Source organism: Alnus glutinosa, chromosome 2 (assembly GCF_958979055.1).
Source record: "Alnus glutinosa chromosome 2, dhAlnGlut1.1, whole genome shotgun sequence".
Classification (NCBI taxonomy): domain Eukaryota; kingdom Viridiplantae; phylum Streptophyta; class Magnoliopsida; order Fagales; family Betulaceae; genus Alnus; species Alnus glutinosa.
This window is the reverse complement of record NC_084887.1, coordinates 16499701-16520852: the sequence shown is the minus strand read 5'-3', so window position 1 is coordinate 16520852 and position 21152 is coordinate 16499701. Positions and strand designations below refer to the sequence as shown.

The 21152-nt window shown below is 39.8% G+C and overlaps 1 non-coding gene across 1 annotated transcript; it reads left to right on the top strand.

The window, feature by feature from the left end:
- Positions 1-2816: 2816 nt before the first annotated feature.
- On the top strand, positions 2817-2923 carry LOC133862101 (small nucleolar RNA R71). The gene has a single exon (XR_009899125.1). It is a non-coding gene; the product is annotated as a small nucleolar RNA R71 (small nucleolar RNA).
- Positions 2924-21152: the final 18229 nt, after the last annotated feature.

The window sequence follows — 21152 nt, the reverse complement described above, 5'->3', positions numbered from 1 at the left end:
TTCTTATACCCTTTACCGTCATAGGCGGAGGGAGTTTGGAGATGATGTCAATCTTTGCCTTATCAACCTCAATACCTTTGCTAGAAATACCATGACCCAGCACGATGCCTTGTTGTATCATGAAATGGCACTTTTCCTAATTAAGCACTAGATTGCAGTCTTCACACCTTTTGAGAACAATCTATAGATGATGGAGGCATTCATCAAAGTTAGAGCCAAAAACACTAAAATCATCCATAAATACCTCAATGAATTTTTCCACCATGTCTGAAAAAATGCTCATCATGCATCTTTGGAATGTAGCGGGTGCATTGCATAATCCAAATGGCATCCTCCGGTAGGCAAATGTGCCAAAAGGACATGTGAATGTGGTTTTTTCTTGATCCTTCGGAGCTATGGCAATCTGATTGTACCCACTGTACCCATCCAAGAAACAATAGTAGTTGTGACCAGCTAACCTTTCTAACATTTGATCAATGAAAGGTAGAGGAAAATGATCTTTTCGGGTCTCCTTGTTTAGCCTTCGATAGTCAATACATACCCTCCATCCGGTGGTAATTCTTGTAGGTACCAACTCATCTTCTTCATTCTTCACCACTGTAATTCCACTCTTTTTCGGCACTACTTGAACTGGACTTACACATTTGCTATCTGAGATGGGATAGATAATGCCAACATCTAGCAATTTGAGAACTTCATCTCTAACCACCTGCTTCATGTGTGGGTTAAGTCGTCTTTGTGCGTCCCTGGTTGGCCTTGCTTCATCCTCAAGGAGAATTTTGTGCATGCATTTGGAGGGGCTTATGCCTTTAATGTCGGCAATAGTCCATCCTATTGCAGTTTGATGATCTCTAAGAACCCTTAAAAGCTTCTCCTCTTCCCCGAAACTTAACTCTGCAGCAATTATTATTGGTATTGTCTCATTGTCTCCCAGATAGGCATATTTCAAATGGGTCGGAAGCTGCTTCAACTCTAAAACTGGGGCCTGGACAATAGATGGAACAAGAGTAGTATTAGTTGGCTCAAGCATTTCAAAGGGAGGTGCATACTTACTTGAATGTGGTGGAGATGCATCAAGGAATTGCACGGCTTTAATGATGTCATTAGAAAAATCCTCAGAATCGGGCTCAATGTCTTGTATCTTGAAACTGTGAGTGAGAGTGGCCTCCAATGGATCAATATGATGGACCTGAAAAGCTTTCTCCACAACAATTTGAACTTCACAAACATTAAAACAATCAAGATGATCCTAGGGTAATTTTAATGCATCAAAAACTTTGAACTCTATTTTCACCCCATTTACTTTCATACTTACAATGCCCTTTTTCACACAAATTTTTGTATCTGCAGTTCTCATAAAGGGTCTTCCCAAAATAATAGGTAAAGGCAATGGCATAGGAGATTCTTCCATATCAAGCACAATAAAATCAGCAGGTAAAATAAATTGATCTACCTTTACGAGGACATCTTCCAAAATACCTCTCGGCCTTTTAATGCTTCTGTCTGCCAATTGTAAGGTGATTGAGGTTGGTTGGAGCTCCCCCAGACCCAATTTCTCATATATAGTGTATGGCAATAGATTGATACTTGCTCCCAAATCCAGTAATGCACGATCAAAAAGTTGGTCACCAATCCTGCAAGGAATAGTGAAATTACCTGGATCTTTCAATTTTGGTGGCAACTTTCTCAATAGCACTGCACTGACCTCTTCTGTTAAAGCAACTTTTTCATGAGCCTGAAACTTCCTTTTATTAGTGCAGCAATCCTTTAAAAATTTAGCATAAGAGGGAATTTGCTTAATTGCATCTAGTAAAGGAATATTGATTTCAACTTTTCTCAAAGTCTCAAAAATATCTAGGAGTTGCTTTTCTTTCTTTGGTTTTACTAACCTCTGAGGGAAGGGTGGTGCACTCACCTTCTCTTTTTCACTTACCTTGGAGGTTGTGGCTGCAGTTGGAGATGCTGGTATTGTCTCCTCAGTTCCCACCTTGTTATCAATGGTCTTCCCACTTCTGAGGGTTGATACAGCCTTGAGTTGCTCATGACCTCCTGGATTGGGTAGTGTTTGGGATGGAAATTCACCCCTCTTTCTCTCGCTCAGCTCTTTGGCCAATTGCCCCACTTGTGTTTCCAACCTTTGAATAGCTTGATTGGTCTGAGTATTGGTTTGCTGTTGTGAAGTTATAAATTGGCATAGAACATTGTCGAGGTCATTCTTCTTTGGTTCTGGATTCGGTTGGACTACTTGTGGTGGAGCTTGATAGTTATTTCCTTGCTGGAAATTTCTTTGCTGCCCTTGTGGATTCTGCACATTCTGATTGTAACTCCATGAAAAATTGGGGTGGTTTCGCCACCCTGCATTGTAAGTGTTGGAGTATGGATTGTTCTTTAGAGGATAGTTATTCTGTCCCACATAGTTTGCTTGCTCTTGATCTATAAAAGAAGACATGGGGCAAGTCTCAGTGGTGTGGTCAGAGTGAGAACATATGGCACATACCTCAATTTGAGCAATCTGTTGAATGGGAGAGATGTGATGAGTAGTCATGGCTTTTACTAGCATGTCCAGTTTCCTCTCCATGGTAGCCATCTGAGTTTGAACGCCATTATTGACATTTACTTCATAGACGCCCTTTCCTTTGAGTCCTTGTCTTTCTCGGGATGAAAACTATTGGGAGTTTTCGCTTAGAGTCTCAAAGAGTTCGATGGCCTCTTCGCTATTTTTCTCCATTAGCACGCCTCCACAAGCTGAATCTACAAGACTTTTGTTAGAATTATTTAAACCTTCATAAAAAGCTTGTACCTGATCGTCTTGAGATAGATTATGATGTGGGCATTTTAGAAGTAGCTCATTGAAGTGCTCCCACGCCTCAAAGAATAGGTCTCCATCTTTTTGTTGGAAGGTTTGGATCTCCCTCCTCAATTGCCTAGTCCTTTGGGCTGGAAAGAACTTTTTCAAGAACTTTGTGGCCAACTCCTCCCAATTATGAATAGACCCTGCAGCCAAAGAGTTTAACCATAACTTAGTATTATCTTTCAAGGAAAACGGAAAAAGAATTAACCTGATTCCTTCCGCGTTTAAGCCATGGATGTTTTGTGTCTTGCAAAGATCAAAGAAGTCTCGAATATGAAGATAAGGATCCTCTGTAGGTGTGCCTCTGTAATGTGGAACCATGCTGAGCAGGTGGGGGGATAAATTGAAATTGCTTTGGACATTCGGCTGGAAAGCAATGCAAGAGGGCTGATCTAGATTCTGTGGTATGAAAGAACTCTTCATGGGCTTCCGCTCCGGTGGATTCTCTACAAGTTCTTCTGCAATCTCTTCCTCAACTTTGAATATATTTTCTGATTTTGAGGTGTCTCTTGGCTGTCGAATAGTGCGTTCGATCTCTGGATCGTATGGAATAATGTCTGAATTCTGAGATCGACGACCTTGCATAGACAAAAAATTCTGTAACCGTGGATAGCAGCTTTAGTACTGCTGTTTGGAAGAACTATGCTCGAGCGTATATGGCTTGTGCGCTCGTCCACAATACCAAATTCGAAATTCTGCAGAAAAAAACGGATGAGAATTTTTTTAATTTTTAATTTTAATTTTTTTAATTTTTTTTTAAAATTTTTTAATGAACAGAAACAAAAATACAAAAATAAAAGGAAAGACTTTTAAAACACAATTAACACAATCCCCGGCAACGGCGCCAAAAACTTGTTGTGCAAATATCTACCTAAATAAATAGGCAAATACTTGTAAGTTTTACTCGCAAGTGCACAAGATCAAAACAATAATATAGCAAGCAAATACGAGATCATTCCCACGAGGATTGGTATAAATTGTCTTTAAAGAGAAATTCCTAAAAGCGATATGATGAATAAAACAGGATAAAAGATTGAATTAAAAATACTATGAAGAAAAGGTAGGGCTTCGATATCCACCGCTAATCATACTCAAATAAGATTCGCATTATGCACAATACTACAATCATAACATGATGCTTAATGCTTACCAGCCACAAGGGAATAGTATCTTCTCCTAAAGCTATCGATTTCCCTAAACAACGAGTTAGGCATGGTATCTACTCTAACTCTTTTCTTCCTTAAAGGATTTAGCATGGTATCTACTAAGTTGTTCTTCAAGAAAGCATAAATCTATAGAAATCGGTAAACACACTCAGATTGGAATATGGTATTTATTCCAGTTGTCTTTATGTTGATTAATCCAAGAACCTGTGTCGGGGTTCTTCCGTTACACTATTATGCCCAGGACTCGGTCATCCAAATTGACATAAATAACAAATCCATACCACAAGAATATGCTAGCTAAACATAAACATGCGAGGAATTCAAGAAACTAGAATTAATCAAGTTAAGCATCAATATATAAATTGTAGCAAGGCAAATTGAAAAACTTAAAAAGACATGATTAGGGCTTCAATCGAGCCCTAACTAAAGTATTAGTTACACATAATTTGGATGGAATTCATCCTCATAAGAAATTAATAAAGGAAAAGAAAGAAAATAAAAACTATAAAAAACCTCCTTCTTAATGTAGCCTTTGATTTTTCCTCCAAGTTTGTGTGTCTTTCTTCAAAGGCTAGAGGCCTATTTATAGGGATTAGAGAAGCTTTAGAAGCTCTAGAATTCCTATTACAATTCTAAGTAGGTTTTCTAGTCCAAAAAGAATAATTACAAGCCTTCTCCTTTTTCTGAAATTTCTATCCAAGTAGGAAAAGGATTCCAAAATTCATACAGATTTGCGGTCTTTTATTGCGGGGCGATTTTGGCATGGAAAACGTCCGAATTAGGAAAAACCTATTTCTGAAATATTTGTTGCATTTATTATTAGCTTTCCAACGCCATCAATTTTGTTGCAATCTTATACTTGAACCGAAAGATATGATTAAATTACTGAGACGTGCTCATTCTGGATTCTTTCCAAAGATAACGAATTTTTGCCAACTTCTCTTTCCTTAAATTCAAAATTGATTTGGAGTTTGAATCTATCCAAAATTGAGTTTGCTGACTTCATTATAATCTTGGAATTTGATCGGTTTTTCTTCTAAAACCTGTAAAATATAAAAAAACACAAAAACAACACAAAACATCAAATTATAACAAAACTAAGAGCATAACATATGTAAATTAAGGGGCTTGAATGTGTAACATTCAGCACTTATCATACATGCCTAGAAACCTCTATTTATAGGCTACAGAAAACCTAATACAAGTCTGATTCGGAGTTCTCTGGGAGGCATCCGGGCTTAGGCAATGAGAGTCCGGACAGCAAGCAGCAACCGACTTCAAATCACGCGATTTCACGCGTTTCTTCATTAATCATCACTCATTGAGTCCGAAGGGTATAGCCCTAGCGTCTAGACGGTTGCTTGTAATGTTCACTGTTCAAGTCTTCAGTTTGCCGTTCGGACACCTGTACAAATAGGTGCTCTTGAGAGTTGCTATCTGCTGGGTTGTCCAGACATCTATACAAACATAAGGTCCCTATGGTTGGTGTCTGCTGAGGTGTTCGGACACTTCTTCGAACATTGATGGGCGTCCGGACGCTTCCTCTGAGCCGTCCAGACGATAAGTAGAGAATTGACTTTGCTAAGCTGTAAAATTGCGCAGCATCTTCCTGACACCTAGAAATTGACTTTCTTGAGCTGAAGACACTGATACTTGTCATATTAAGGCTTCCATGTTAAGGAAAATAGCTCCTGAATATTCTGAAGACTCTAGAGGTGTGTTTGGTTTGAATGAATATTCAATATTCGAACCGGGTTTTTATTCAAAAACCCAAACCCGGAACCAAGTTGAATAAAACCCACGGGCACTTGAATAAAGTTTGAATTCAGTTTGGATTTCAAGGTGATGATGCGTGAATTCGAGCTGACGTTTCTGGACAAGATGCACGCTTTCTTTTTTCCTCTGCTGCAATTTCTCTTATTTTAATATTTTTTAAAACCCATCATATATTTTTTTTTCAAGAAAAATAGAAAAATGGGGTGGCCGCCGCCACCTCTGGTGGTGGCTCGTGTCCACCCCAAGGGTCGGGGGGTGGCTTTCAAGCCACCCCTAAGCCTTACAGGTGGCTGGAAGGCCACCCCTGGGGCCGGGGGTGGCCGCGCGCCACCCCCTGAGCCCTAGGGGTGGCTTTCGGGCCACCCCAAATGGATCCAGGGGTGGCCGCGCGGCTACCCCCAGTGGCCGGGGTTGGCCGCGCGCCACCCCCTGAGCACTAGGGGTGGCTTTCGGGCCACCCCAAATGGATTTCGGGGTGTCCTGAAAGCCACCCCCAAGCCTTAAAGGTGGCTTTCAGGCCAACCCTGAGGCCGGGGGTGGCCGCGCGGCTACCCCCAGTGGCCTGGGGGTGGCTTTCGGGCCACCCCAAATGGATCCAGGGGTGGCCCGAAAGCCACCCCTAGGGGGTCGGGGGGTGGCCCACAACCACCCCCCTCCCCAAGGGGTGGCCGGCACCCACCCCAAAACACTATATATATATATATATTAAACAAAAATAAAAATAAAACTAAAAATAAAATTTTAGTTTTAAATTTTAGTTTTTGTTATTCTTTTTATTATTAGTTTTATTTTTTTCAATTTCTAAAAATTAACACTTATTTTCATAACACTAATCATTATACACAACTTTTCATAAAATCCAATCATTTTCAATCACTTTTTACCATTATAAAACACTTTTTTTCAATCTAAAAAATTCGACACCCAAACACATATTCAAAAAGAATCTAAATTATATTCAACATCCAAACACATTTTCATTGTCTTGAAATTCGCAATCAGATTCAGAATATTATTCATATTCGAAATATTCAACACCCAAACGCACCATTAAAATATACAGTATCCCTGTTAAGGCAGCAGACTTACATAATAGTGATTTTATCAACAAAATGCAGCCAATTAAAAACTAACAAGTGAAACTTCAAGCTGCCCAGTACGTAGTAATTGGTGGGATCTTATATCGAAGAGGATTCGCTCTCCCCTTGCTCAAATGCCTTTCGACTACTGAAGTTGGCTATGTCTTAAGAGAGATCCATGAAGGAATCTGCGGGAGTCATTCAAGAGCACGGATGTTGGCACATAAAGTGACTAGAGCTGGATATTACTGGCCGACGATGAGTAAGGACTAAACTGAAATGGTCAAAAGTTGTGACAAATGCCAAAGATTCGCCTGGATAATGACGAACCCCCTAGAGAACTTAAGCCCGATCACATCGCTGTGGCCTTTCGCAAAATGGAGGGTGGATATTGTGGGGCTGATGCCCCCAAGGAAAGGAAATAGAAGATTTCTCGTAGTGGTGGTTGATTATTTCACTAAGTGGGTAGAAAGCCGAAGCTCTCGTAGCCATCACCACTGAGAATATAACGAAGTTTTTATGGAGGTCCGTCGTGTGTAGATTTGGTATACCGCACGCATTCGTGACAGATAGTGGAAAGCAATTTGATTGTGTGCTCGGAAATGGTGCGCTGAACTTCACATCCGCAATTACTACTCTACCCCAGTATTTCCTCAGTCAAACAGTCAGGTGGAAGCTACGAATAAGACGCTGGTAGGGACTCTGGAAAAGAAGCTTGGCAGAAGAAAGAGGCATGGGTGGAATATATTCTTGAAGTACTTTGGTCATACAAAACAACAGTGCGAATGCCCACAGGTGAAACTCCCTTTTCTCTGATGTACGGGATGGAAGCAGTGATCCTGGTCGAAGTGGGCTCACCAAACTTTAGAATAACTCATTACAACCCAGGGTTGAATGGTGAAGGGATAGCTCTATATTTGGACCTGCTCCAAGAACGCAGAGATGAAGCAAAAGTTGCATAGGCGGCTTATCAATGACGAGTGGCAAAATATTTCAACAAGACTGTTAGCCCCAGGAAATTCTAGGTCAGGGATTGGGTGCTGAGGAAGGTGAACTTGATGACTAGGGATCCTGCTAAAGGAAAGCTTGCAGCTAAATGGGAAGGACCCTAACGGGTTGTTAAATGCCACAAGAAAGGAGCTTACCGTCTGGCAACAAAAGAAAGGAAACTGATACCGAGGGCATGGAATGTTGAACACATAAAGAAATACTATGTGTAGCATTTGCAATATTTTGTAATCTCCCTTGAATTCACCATGTAAAGAAAGGTAATGGTTTCTCCATCAAAATGTTCCAATGCACCTGCAGTAGACATCAGCAAACCACGAGAAGGGGACAAAGCGTCTACCCCACAAGGACCGACTTTTTTAGCAAGTTAGATGTGGGGGTAGTCGTAAAATTCCTCCCTTCATAGGGGAAGGGGGGTCATCCTTCATTGGATATGCTATAGCACCTATTTCTCGGGGACCGACTTCTTAAACAAGTCATGGGGGTAGCCACAAAATCCCGCCCTTCACAGGGGAATGGGGGGTAGCCGAAAATCCCTCCCTTCACAGGGGAAGTGGGGGTGGTCTATTTCCTGGGGACCAATTTCTTCAACAAGTCACGGGGGTAGCCAAAAAATCCCTCAAAATGCCACCCTTCATAGGGGAAGGGGGGGTCGTCTATTTCTCGGGGATCAACTTTTTCAACAAGTCACCGGGGTAGCCAAAAAATCCCGACCTTCATAGGGTAAGGGGGGGTCGTCTATTTCTTGGGGACCAACTTCTTCAACAAGTTGCAGGGGTAGTTGAAAAATCTCGCCCTTCACAGGGGAAAGGGGGGTCGTCCATTTCCCAGGGACTGACTTCTAAAACAAGTCGCGGGAATAGCTAAAAAGTCCCACCCTTCATAGGGGAAAGGGGGATCGTCTATTTCCCAAGGACTAACTTTTTCAACAAGTCGTGGGAATAGCCATAAAGAATTGCGTGAGATTTCACCAAAATGATTTAGAGGGAGTACCACAGCCGCTCATCCCCCAGCTAAATCCCTTTGGCAAAATTTGAATTCTCCTAAGTCACTTGGAAAAAAAAAAATGAGACACTCATAGTTCTCACCCTGACTTGCTTCCTAGACAAATCACTCATATCAGATAAGACTCCTACCCTTAGCAATTATTTTAGGGGAGGGGGGTTAAGGTAAAGGGAGAAATGGAGAAGGTATTTATCAAAAGAGCTACATACAACGAAATTGACAACGGGTTTTTAAAGATGAAATTTCCATTGAATAAAATGAAACTTGTTAGTTTTTGATTGGCTGCATTCTGTTGACAAAATCACTATCATGTAATGTTGCTTTGTTCACAGGGATGCCGTATATTCCAGAATCTTCAAAATATCTAGAGTTTATTTCTCTAAGATGGAAGGAGCCTTATTATGACAAGTTCAGTGTCACAAGCATGAAGAAGGTAATTTCAGAGTTCCAAGAAGATTCTGTGTAGATTCCAACTCAACAGAAGTCGGATCCCTTGTTTCTGTCCAGACGGCCCAGTAAAACATCTGGACTCTCATTAGTCAGCAACATCCGTCCGGACGACCTGGCATGCTTGCATCTGTCCGGACGTCGTAGCAACGCGTTCGGACGCTCTTCAGAGTTCCAGAAGAATCCTGCGTTCAAGTGCATTCGTCTGGACGACGTGGCAATACCATTCGGACGCCAGTCAGAGTTCGAGGAGAATTAGGATTTCCTTCGTAGACACAGATATGGGAAAACAGTTTCAACTATCCAAACGAAAGGTCTACACTGTCCGTAAGCTATCCTTGATAAGGCAAGACGTGGAGAAGAATTACAACCATCCGGAAGTCATGGCAACACTGTCTGGACGCCCGTCTTTATTATGGAAATTGTGTGCAGCTGAAGTGCAATCGTCCGGACGTGGCTTTATTCAGGAAAGAATTTCGAGCGAATTTGGAAAGCTGATGGCAAAGTTGTCCGTCTGGACGCCCTCAGGTACCATTCGAACGCCTCCTAGGAAAATCGCATCAGACGTGATTTAGGTTTCTGTAGCTTATAAATAGAGACCCCTAGGCATATATTTTGTAAGAATTCGGTAGTGAATTCCATAGTGCTTAGAGAGAATATTTTAGGAGTTATTGTGCTAATTCGCTCACTCTCAAGCCGTTGCCAAGTGTTGCTGTTGTGCTGAAACTGAAGTTTATCTTAGGGGTTGGCCTTAAGGTAAAGGATTCCATTGAAGACCCTTTCAAGTATATGACTTGGTTGGGAAGCGTTCATGTTGGGTTACACGTCAGAGTTCAAGGTACGACCGCTGCATTAGGGTATGTGAGTGCTACTACTTTGTAACTAGCTTTGTCTTCTGAATAGTGGATATCCTGAGTTTAGCTATCCCGGAGTGGTTTTTCTCTTAATTGAGTTTCTACTTTGTCAAAAAAATATTTGTGTCATTTAAATTCCACAATTTCAATATTTTGTTGCACACTTTCACACACTTGGTTAAATAGAAGTCTTCTTTATTTTTCATTTGGTATCAAAAAGCTTGGTACACTCTGTTTAGATTTATTTCTTGAGTGTTATCCTTTTGACTTTTACTTTTTTATTACACATTTTATCATGAATTCTTCTCAGTTATCTAAAAAGAATTATGATATTAAGCACTTTAAGGTTTTTGATAAATTGAAGAATGCTAAAAGTTCTAAAGTTTCTCATAAAGAGCTTAAAAAGGTGAAGCAAGAAAAAGAGTATTTGATTGTTCAATTATCTGAATCACATGTTTTGATTGACTATTTGAAATCTGAGAATACCATGTTGCTTAATACTATTGATGCACTTGAGAATAAATTGGAAAAATTATCTAATGATAATTTGAAAAGCATGCTTTGTATTCATACAGATATTTCTAACAAACCTGATTTAATTATTGATGATTTAAGTGCTTCTACTTCACATGCTTCTTATTCTGAATCAGATTCTATTGTTATTAAGCATGTAATAGTAGATACAGCTTATTTAGAAAAATTTTGCTTAAATAATCATGTGATGCCAAAGTCCAAGGAATCACGAACACAAGGTAAGTTTGTTCCTACTTGTCATAATTGTGGAAAGATTGGTCATATTATACCAAATTGTTATTTGTTGAAATCCCACAGGCCTTGGATTAAGCAGGATGCTCCGAGGAAAGGTAAAGTTGAAAATTCTTCATCATCTAAATATGTCCCTCCGCATAGGAGACATATAAAAGGTAAGGGCAATATTATTTGTGAGAATGCTAACCTTAAATCTGCAGAGACTGTCGAAAAGCATTCCAACAAAAGAAGCTTGCCCACCTGTCATCACTGCGGCATCACTGGTCACATCCGACCAAAGTGTCCACAGCTCCAGGCTCACATGCCGAAAGTTTAGAGGAAGCTGCCAACAAAAGCTACATCAGGCACTCTAACTTTGATGGCACATCAGGCTCCACGGCATCAGCAGAAGTTTGTTCCTGCCAATCAGAGTGGTAAACCAAAGAAGAACAAATCAAGGCACTACAAGAGAAGCCACAGAAGCCCAACAACAACCATGGCTATAAGGGGTTGCTGAGCCTGATGCAAGGTATGCTAATGAGAATGTCCAACATGGACAAGACCTGCAAACCACCTCCTCGGGTCAAGCAGGTATGGGTAAGAAATGATGAGACCATTCACCCCTTGAGGGGGAATGGACTTACCAAGTAAAGGTGAAGTCTCACCATGCCTAGGATTTTGGTTCCTAAATCCTAGTGCATGTCAGGTATGTTTGCATTGCATTGTTTATCATGTCACATCTTATTCATGCCTTGCATTCTGTTTGAGGAACCATTTATTTTATCCCCCATATTTTCTCTTGTTGTCTTGAGAATTTTTTGCATGTACTATTTGGGGATGACTGAAAAAGCACATCAGGCTGCTGTTTTTCTGTCTTGGTAAATTCTAAACATTTCGTGTGAACAGGTTTGATTTTATCACACATGCTAGGAAGTGTTTGTGCATTTATTTTCATCTAGCATGTTTTTGTTGTTTTTCTGTCTTATTTTTCAAAAATAAAAAATGGGAGAGAAGATGCGGAAATTTTATATTTTCTTTTGATAGCTTTTCAAATATTGCATGTCTTTTTGCCTGATACCTCAGTTCATTGTGCATTGATTGAATATGCTTATATATGATTGAGAGTTTATGACTGATATCTGCTAAGATTTCCTGTGTATCTTAATAATAGATAGTTGTTTTTCTCATGCGATGTAAAATTGTGCACTATCCAAAGCTCCCCTAAGGTACATTTTTTGTTCTCTGACTTTTAGCTTCTGAAAATTCTGACAAGAGAGATTTTTTTGCTAAGATGGTCAAATTGACCAACTCGCTAATTGAACCTAGAACCTAAAAATTCTGGCATTCTCTCTAGGTTGCAGCACCAAGTAATAAAAAGCTTTCAAAATGAATAAATATGGATAAATAAAAAAGATCCACTGCTTTTGTGCTATAAATCTGTTCTTGCACTTGTCCCTATAGAAACAATAAGTGACAAAATCATTGCCAAAATAGACGGTCACTGAAGGACTAAGTGAAAGAAAAGTGTTGCATCTTAAGGGGAGTGTATCAGATTAGGGTGGCTACGCCCTAGTAAAATAAGGTTTGACTTTTGACTAATTCTTCATTGAATATTTCTCTCTTGTTTAGAAAATTCAATTGCTTTAAGTCATATCAACAAACATCATACCTTATTGAGAAAGCTTTCACACACACACACACACGCATTGTATGAGTTGAGTAATCTATTTAAAATTTCTATCTGCAGGGTAATTTGTGCTTTTTGAATACTTAACTCTCAATTATATCTTTGCATATTTTTGAAATGATATTTGACTACTTTATCAGTTGATTATACTTGCGTGCTCTGAAGCTATTTTTAGGAAATATATTTTGTCTGCAAATTTTCCTCTAGTTTTAGATTTTCAGTGTGAAGCGTCTGGATGAACCTACTCTTGTGTCCGGACGAGTGTGGCTCAGTCGTCCGGACGGTTAAGTGACACGTCCAAACACGCGTGGTTCTTTTGATTGCTAATCTGGCAAAGGACAGTCTGGACGAGTGTGTACCATGTCCGGACGCGATCTTTATAGTTTTTTTTTTTTTTTGCCGCTTGCTTTCTTCGCCATTCACACTGCACTGCATTGTTTTCTTATTTTTGTCATGTTGTATGCTTTTCTCGAGATTTTGTCATTCTCTGCACATCTCTTTTCATTCCATGGTTTTTGTTGTATCTTCCTTTATTCTTTTAAGTTCTTGTGCTTTTTAGAAAATTGGAATATTTTATTGAGAGATTGTGCATTAAAATCCTTTTTTGTCTATGTGTTAGGTGGATATTGTTATATCCGTGCTATTTGGATTGCTATATTTGCTTTTGTAATTCATGCGCATCTAAATTGCAAGCTGTCATAATACCACATTCTTTTTGGAACTAACAGAAACTAATATTTCTTTGTGGTGTTATTGTTGGATAGATTTATGTTAAATCTTTTCAGGAATATGTTGTCCAGCAGCTCCCAGCACAATATCTGACAGATGGATCCTTTGGAAAACAAGACTATTGTTGAAGTTATGTGTTTAATTTCCAAAGGTCTCAGGATTTAGATGAGCTTTTCTCCCCAACTCATGCAGAGTCTTTCGTAGCATCTTTATTCGGATCTGTACCAATTTGAGGTTCAGTGGCAAATCTTCTCTTTTATCTTGCAGACCAGTTGACTAGAGGATTTCAATCTATGGATAATCAGGTTCAGGCTTTACAAACTCAAGTGATTGAAGTTTTTCAGTCTATGGTACCTGGCTTCAAGAGCTAGAAGCTAAAGTAGCACAAATTCCACTTCTTGTACATATTTCTCTCCTTCAATTGCTTTCAATGGATCATCATGATTTGGTACTTGGAGGATTCTTGTTCCTCTCTCTATCAGTTGTTTTACAAACTTCTGATTATTTGAGCTACTTTCTAACAGTTTACTTTTATTCCTGCCTTGTTGAATATTAGTACTAACTGTGGATTTTATATACTCTGTTTACCCTTGTCTTGTTGAGACATCAAGGGAGAGTATTTTAATGCTGTAGTTTTTCTACTTTGTTTACCCTTTGTCCTTTTGAGACAAAAAGGGGGAGTATGTTAGTTTTTGGATCGGTATTGTATTTTTAAACCGGTCAAGTGATTTTTGTCCCAAAATGGCCAAATGGGAAGTTTGTTAGTTTTTGATTAGCTGAATTCTATTGACAAAATCACTATCATGTAATGTTGTTTTGTTCACAGGGATGCCGTATATTCTAGAATCTTCAAAATATCTAGAGTTTATTTCTCTAAGATGGAAGGGGCCTTATTATGACAAGTTCAGTGTCACAAGCATGAATAAGGTAATTTCAGAGTTCCAGGAAGATTTTATGCAGATTCTAACTCAGCAAAAGTCAGATCCTTTGTTTCCGTCCAGACGGCCCAGTAAAACCTCCTGACTCTCATCAATTAGCAACATCCGTCCAGATGACCTGGCAATACCGTCCAGACTCCCATTAGTGTCTAGAAGCTTCGAACAGTTCAAGCTTGCATCCATCCGAACGTCGCACCAACGCGTCCGGACGCTCTTCAGAGTTCTAGAAGAATCCTGTATTCAAGTGCATCCGTCTGGACGACGTGGCAATACCGTCCAGACATCAGTCAGAGTTCGAGGAGAATTAGGATTTCCTTTGTAGACACAGATATGGGAAGACAGCTGCAATCGTCCAGACGACAGGTTTACACCGTCCAGACGCTATCCTTGATAAGGCAAGACGTAGAGAAAAATTGCAACCATCCGGACGTCAGGGCAACACCGTCTGGAAGCCGTTGCCAAGTGCAGTTGTTGTGCTGAAACTGAAGTCTATCTTAACGGTCGGCCCTAAGGTAAAGGATTTCATTAAAGACCCCTTCAAGTAGGTGACTTGGTTGGGAAGCGTTCGTGTTGGGTTACACGTCAGAGTTCAAGCTACGACCACTGCATTAGGATATGTGAATGCTACTAACTTTTAACTAGCTTTGTCTTCTGAATAGTGGATATCCTGGGTTTGGCTGCCCCGTAGTGATTTTTCTCTTAATTGAGTTTTCACTTCGTCAACAAAATATTTGTGTCATTTAAATTTTGCAATTTCAATATTTTGTTGCACACTATCACACACTTGGTTAAATAGAAGTCTTCTTTATTTTTCAAAACTTGTTACAAAAGTCTAAGGGAGCCAAAGGACTCTTCTCACCGAAGGGACCAGCCCGTAGGCTATGAGTTCTTTCTGATGAGGCCTCACTCCCAACCCAAATAGTGTCCCTAGTAGCACTCTCGTCGTCCAAAGAGGTGCCGGGTCGTAACCTCGGGACTACGGAGGGTCGAGAGGCATTCGGGCTCAAATCAAGAACGTCCGAAATTTGCTTAACGCCCTAGCGTCCTAGCATTGCCAAATCCGGGGCTGGGATTTTCACGGGCTCTATTTCGATGGTCTTGAAAGAATCATCGCCAGGGGGAGCATTAACGGCGATGCTCCTATATTGCTCAAAGCCCCAGTTAAAGCCTACTGACCACGATGAGTCCCGAAGCCATGGCACACCGGAGAGCTGTTCCGAGAGCCTGATGACTTGAGTTTGCAATTTCTCGAGTTGCTCAACAACACTCAGTCTCTCAGACATGACCTCATCTTTCAAGGCCAAGGTCATACTCTTTTCGATCAAGGCTTGGTCTATTTCAGAGGAAACCAACGCTGCACCCTTCTCAGACAGAGCTTCATCTCTCTCGGCCGAAACCTTGTCCTTTTTAGCTAATGCCTTTTCTCTCCAAATAAGGCAAAATGCAGCTCAGCCTCGAGCTTGGCCTTCTCCGATTTCAAGGTGGTACATCTATCTTGAGAAATGGCAAGGTCGTTACTTAAACGATCGAGGTCTTTGGTAATTTCAACAGCACTTTGAAGGGCTGGACTTCTATCTTGAGCAAGCTAAGAATGCTCCCAGTATAAAGTGCATTGTTTCTCATCCTCGGCTACGACCAGGTCCTGGGCTTCTAGCTTGTTCTCGAGCTCGATGATTCGGGCTTGCAACTCAACCTCGGAAATCCTAATTCTCTTCAAAGTTCAGCCACGTGGCAGCAACATTTACCGCGTGCTGAAAAGCTACAAATGTTAGCTTGGAATACTTGAATAAGTTTCTAAAAACAAGCAAAACGAGATATATTTATGCCTATAGTGTCTTCTCTACTAGCGCGCCTTGGCGAAACTCTTCGTGTCAACTTGGTCGAACACTTCTGATAAGCCTACGAAATAATACCACCAAAGGCCTCTAGAGGTCACCCCCGCATGTTTTTCCATTTGAAGCAAGTGTGGGGTCTTCGGCTGTAACGCCCAGTAATTTCAAGCTCTTAAGAAGTCATTGATATTGTTGAGGAGACAATATCCATAGGTTTTTATAAGCAAACCTAAAGTTGTTTTGAAAACTTAAAGATGAAGTTCTAGAACCCTTAAAACATAAAAGATAACATTTAAGCTTTAAACTTTGATTGAACCAAAAACATGTCAAACGGACTTACATTTAGTTGATTCAAAGACCGTTGTGCTCACAATAGAAATATCTATCACAAGATAAAATTTGGTGAAAAGTCCATAGGTTGACTTTTTGGATTTATAGTTGACTATTTAGGTGCCAAGTGGCACTTTTGGTTGAACTTCGACCTCTAAATTTAGGCTTGATAAATATGTTTTTATGGATTATAATTACTCAATATTGTATATATAAAGTTTATACTTGAATCCTGTGAAGTCAGAATTCAATTTGGCGACAGTTGACTTTTTGGCCAAAACTGATGCCTAATTAATCCAACTGTCGAATTTTTGGCAGAAATTAATTAAAATTTCCAGACCAGCCGGCCCTAACTGCCTCCAGAACTGAGACAAGCTGATATTTATTTAGTTTAGGCAATCTAGTTGAAAGCTAAGTCTACTTAGACAAAAAGTTGGACTTTTTGGTGTGAAAGAGACTTTTTTTGTCAACAATGGAGGCTATCATTTCTTTTTTTCTTTTTTTTTTTCCAGCAGTCTTTCTTCCCCTCTACTTGGCTTGATATCTTCACCAAACCCCACCCCTTTGGTCTTCTATAAATAGAGAGCATGCTGGCCTTGACTTTATTTTAGAAACTCAATGCAAAAGAGAGAGATGTTTCCTAGAAGGGTTACACGGCCAACTTGAGAAAAAGAGTGGAACTTTTCTATTTTGCTTTAAGCTGCTGTCCCCTTGGTTCAAGATACTGTCCAGCACCTTTATAAGGCTTAAGATCATCCCTTTCCCTCCTCTGTCACAGCCTAAGGTATAGAGAAAAATCAAAAACTCAATCAACCCTAAAACTCCACTACTCGGCCAAGGAAAAGATTGAGTGAAACTTTTCTGTTTCTCTCTTTTGTTTTTCTGTCCAGCAACATTAGGGGAGCTAGATATACCTCTTACATTGCTCTTTCATGGCCTAGATTTATAAAACCAAGATTAGAAACCAAAACAGCACTAGCAACTCCAAAACCGGCCACTTTGGGCTTAAAAGAGGACTTTCGTTTCAAAGAAATTGTTTGATAAGTTTTCTATGTGTTCAAGTGTTCCATAAGTGATTTCTAAGATATATTTGATGTTAATATGATGTCTAAAATATAGAACACAAAATAAATAAGGTTGAACAGAAAAGAATTCAAGAAAATGACCTAAAAGAACACATATACCTCTCTTTGATCTTATTTGATATTATTGTGAATTTTATGAAATTGTGGATATATATGTATATTATTCTTGTTTTATTTTAGCCTTGTGACGGTATTGGATCATCATAGGTAATTTTTATTACTTGTGTATTTATTATATAGCATTCCATATTAATTGTTGAAATTCATGTTTGAGCATTATGTCACCACGTTTTGATGCTTAACTATGAATCAAAGTAGTGATTTTAATTGATTTAATGACTTTCGTAAAATAGTGAATATATTCTTGTTAATATATATATATATATGCATACATATATCCTGTTTGGATTCATGTTTAAGTGTTATATCACCAAAAGCACTATGCTGTGTTCCGGTGCTTAAACATGAATCGTTGTAGTATTTATATTCTCATGTTATTGTCTTGTTTTAGTACTTACAATTCTTTTGGATAATCATAATTACTCTAAAAATACTTATTAAAGTGCTTTGATATAAAGACTTATGCTTAAACATTATGTCATCGCGTTTCGGTGTTTGAACATAAAGCTTAAACGTCAAAAGACTTATAAGTAATCATCTTTTAATTGATGACTAAAAACAATGAGTAAAGTGATGTAAAAATATGCACATTTAATCTTGGAAAAAGGACTGATGAATATATTATCTTCTTCGTATATATTTATTTATTGCAGAAAATGAGCTAAGAAACTACACCAAGGAGAGTAAGTATGGATGTACTTACTGAGGATGATTCTACGTTTCATTAGGATTGTGTGGTTTGTGTTCATTGTATGGGTGTTTGTTCATGCATTTCATGTTGTGTCCAATTAATAAAATGGCTGAGATAGCCATCAACAAGCTAATGTAGTAGCAAGTGGAATGAAGGCTAAGCAGTGGACCCAGGGGGTCAAAGTGACCTAGGGGTGTCCAAAGGCCTAATATATAACTAATGCTGGGACCGGTAGGATTCCAGTAAAAACAGGTAAGACTTTAAGTGTGAGGCAACGGACATGAACGGGTTCAGATAACTTAGAACAAGAGGTCTGAAGAAAGATGATCATAAAACACAGACTAAATGGTTACTACGATGCATATTCATACAACATTTGCATTTGTATTCTTTATGAACTGTTATTAATTTGATGGTAACTTAATTATGAAAATGGATGACTCATTTGTTTGTCTATGTAAATATGATGACGTCATATTTGCATAGTTACTGATACAGATCTGGAGAATGAAGGCATGGACCCATATGCCAATTTTGATGGTTTTTGAAACCATTATCAGTGCTAGCTTAGAAATTACTAGTTGTATTTATGTGTGTTTTGTTTTATGGCATGTAAATATTTATAACGATGTCATGTTTGGCATGTTTTATGTTATATGCTTATGTGTCGTCTATGGCACTAATTTTGATGCACCTAGTGTGCATATGGTATGTAAAGATAAACCTAAGTAACTTTTAATAAATGTATCGAGGTATTTCAGTCAGCTCTAACGTGTTATGCTATCAATTCTTAAGACTTTAGAAAAAAAAATATATTCCGCTGCGAGAGTTTATCTCTGATGTAGTAATGTCTATGACTTTGCAAGTTCAAATTTGGGGCGTCACGTCGGTGAAGGCCGGGTTCAACAATCCTCGGAACAAAGCCCGAGGGGTCTCCTAAAGCTGGACCTCTGGCCGCTCCCTCAACAAGGCCTAATAAAGAAGAACCATGTCGAACACCCCCACTGCCATCCTCTCTTCTTAGGGTAACTCTGTCTCTTATCCTTTCATAATCATCGAAATAACCGTCGGCACCTTCCTCCCAATGTTGGAGAGAAGCGGCGCCCTCACCAATGGAGCCACCATCCTAAAAAACGTCAATAACCTCGATGGGGCTATGGATTGGCTCCTCGTGTTAGTTTTGTTGGCTTCATTTTGTTGACAAAATCACTATTACGCAATGTTGTTGTTTTAACAGGAATGCCGTATTATAGAGAATCTCCAGTTTATTAGAATTTATTTCTCTTAGATGGAAAGAGCCTTATTATGACAAGTTCAGTGTCATAAGCATCAAGAAGGCAATTTCAAAAGTTCCAGAAAGATTCTGCGCAGTTTACAACTCAGAAAAAATAGGTTCCTTTGTTTCCGTCTGGACGACCCAGTGATGCGTCCGGACGCCCATCAGTGTCGAGAAGCTTCTTAACAGCTCCAGCATGCATCCTTTCGGACGATAGGGCAACACCGTCCAGACCACAGTCAGAGTTCGAGAAGTATTTAGATTTCCCTTTCAGACATGTATGGGAAGATAGCTCACATCTGTCTGGACGACAAGGCAATACCATCCGGACGCAATCCTTGATAAGGAAATTACGTGCGGACAATTTGCAACCGTCTATACTTAGGGCAACACTGTCTGGACGCGGCCATAATATGGAAAGTGTGAAGTACGTTATGGAAAGGCGGTTGCACAGTTCACCATCTAGACACTCTATGCTTCTGTCCAAACGCGGCCTAGAGAAATCCAATTCAGTGTAAAATTAAGTTTTCTAAAGCCTATAAATAGAGGCTTCTAGGCATGTATTATTCACAAAATTAAGTATTGAATTCTCTATAGCTTAGAAAGGGTGTTTAGGGAGATATTGTGAAAATCTGCTAGCTCTCTAGCTATTGTCGGTGTGTGGCTACTTTGTTCATTTGAAGTCTAGCTTAGGGAGGAGCCCTAAGCTAAAGGAATCCACTGAAGACCCCTTCAAGTAGGAGACTTGGTTGGGAGGCGTTCACGTTGGGTTACATGTCAAAGTGCAAGATACGATTGCTGCATAAGGGTAAGTGAGTGTTACTATCTTGTTACTTGCTTTGTTTTCTGAATAGAGGAATTCTTAAGTTTGGCTACCCCGGAGTAGTTTTTCTCTTAATTGAGTTTTCACTTCATTAACAAAATATCCATCTCATTTAAATTCCGCACCTATGATATTTTGTTAGCCATTGTTCACATACACACACACACACACACATACACACCATAAATTAGAAGTCTATTTATTCTTCACCTCAGGTGCAAGTATAAGGGTTGCTGAAGTTTGGGGAGCCTACCCTGAGATTTCACATGGCGGAGGAGGAAAAATCTAGGCCATATCCAAGGTGCGCCTAACTATAAAGATGTTGTCCTGTTCCACACAAAGCCTTTTCGAAGATTGGTTTTTGGCCTCTCTACCGGAAATCTCCTTTCCCTTACACTTTGATTGCAAAGTTTCTGGGAGAATATTTGGCTCTTGCTCTGATGTGGCTGGGATGTTTCCTCTAGTTCCTTGATCGATTGGGGGGGTTTGGGGGGAAGTCTCTTGCGTGGGCACTTTCTCCTTCCTCCTCGAGGACGCTAGATCCCTCCCTTCCTCAAGCCCGTCGAAAGAAGGGGGAGGAGATCTCAAACTTGCCCTCGCCCCTGAAATCTCCTCTTCCAACCTTTCGAAGGGAGAAACCGAAGTCAATGGGGTAGCCTCAGTAACAACTCTGGTAGCCCCGGATATCTCTCTGGTGACAGCCCTCAG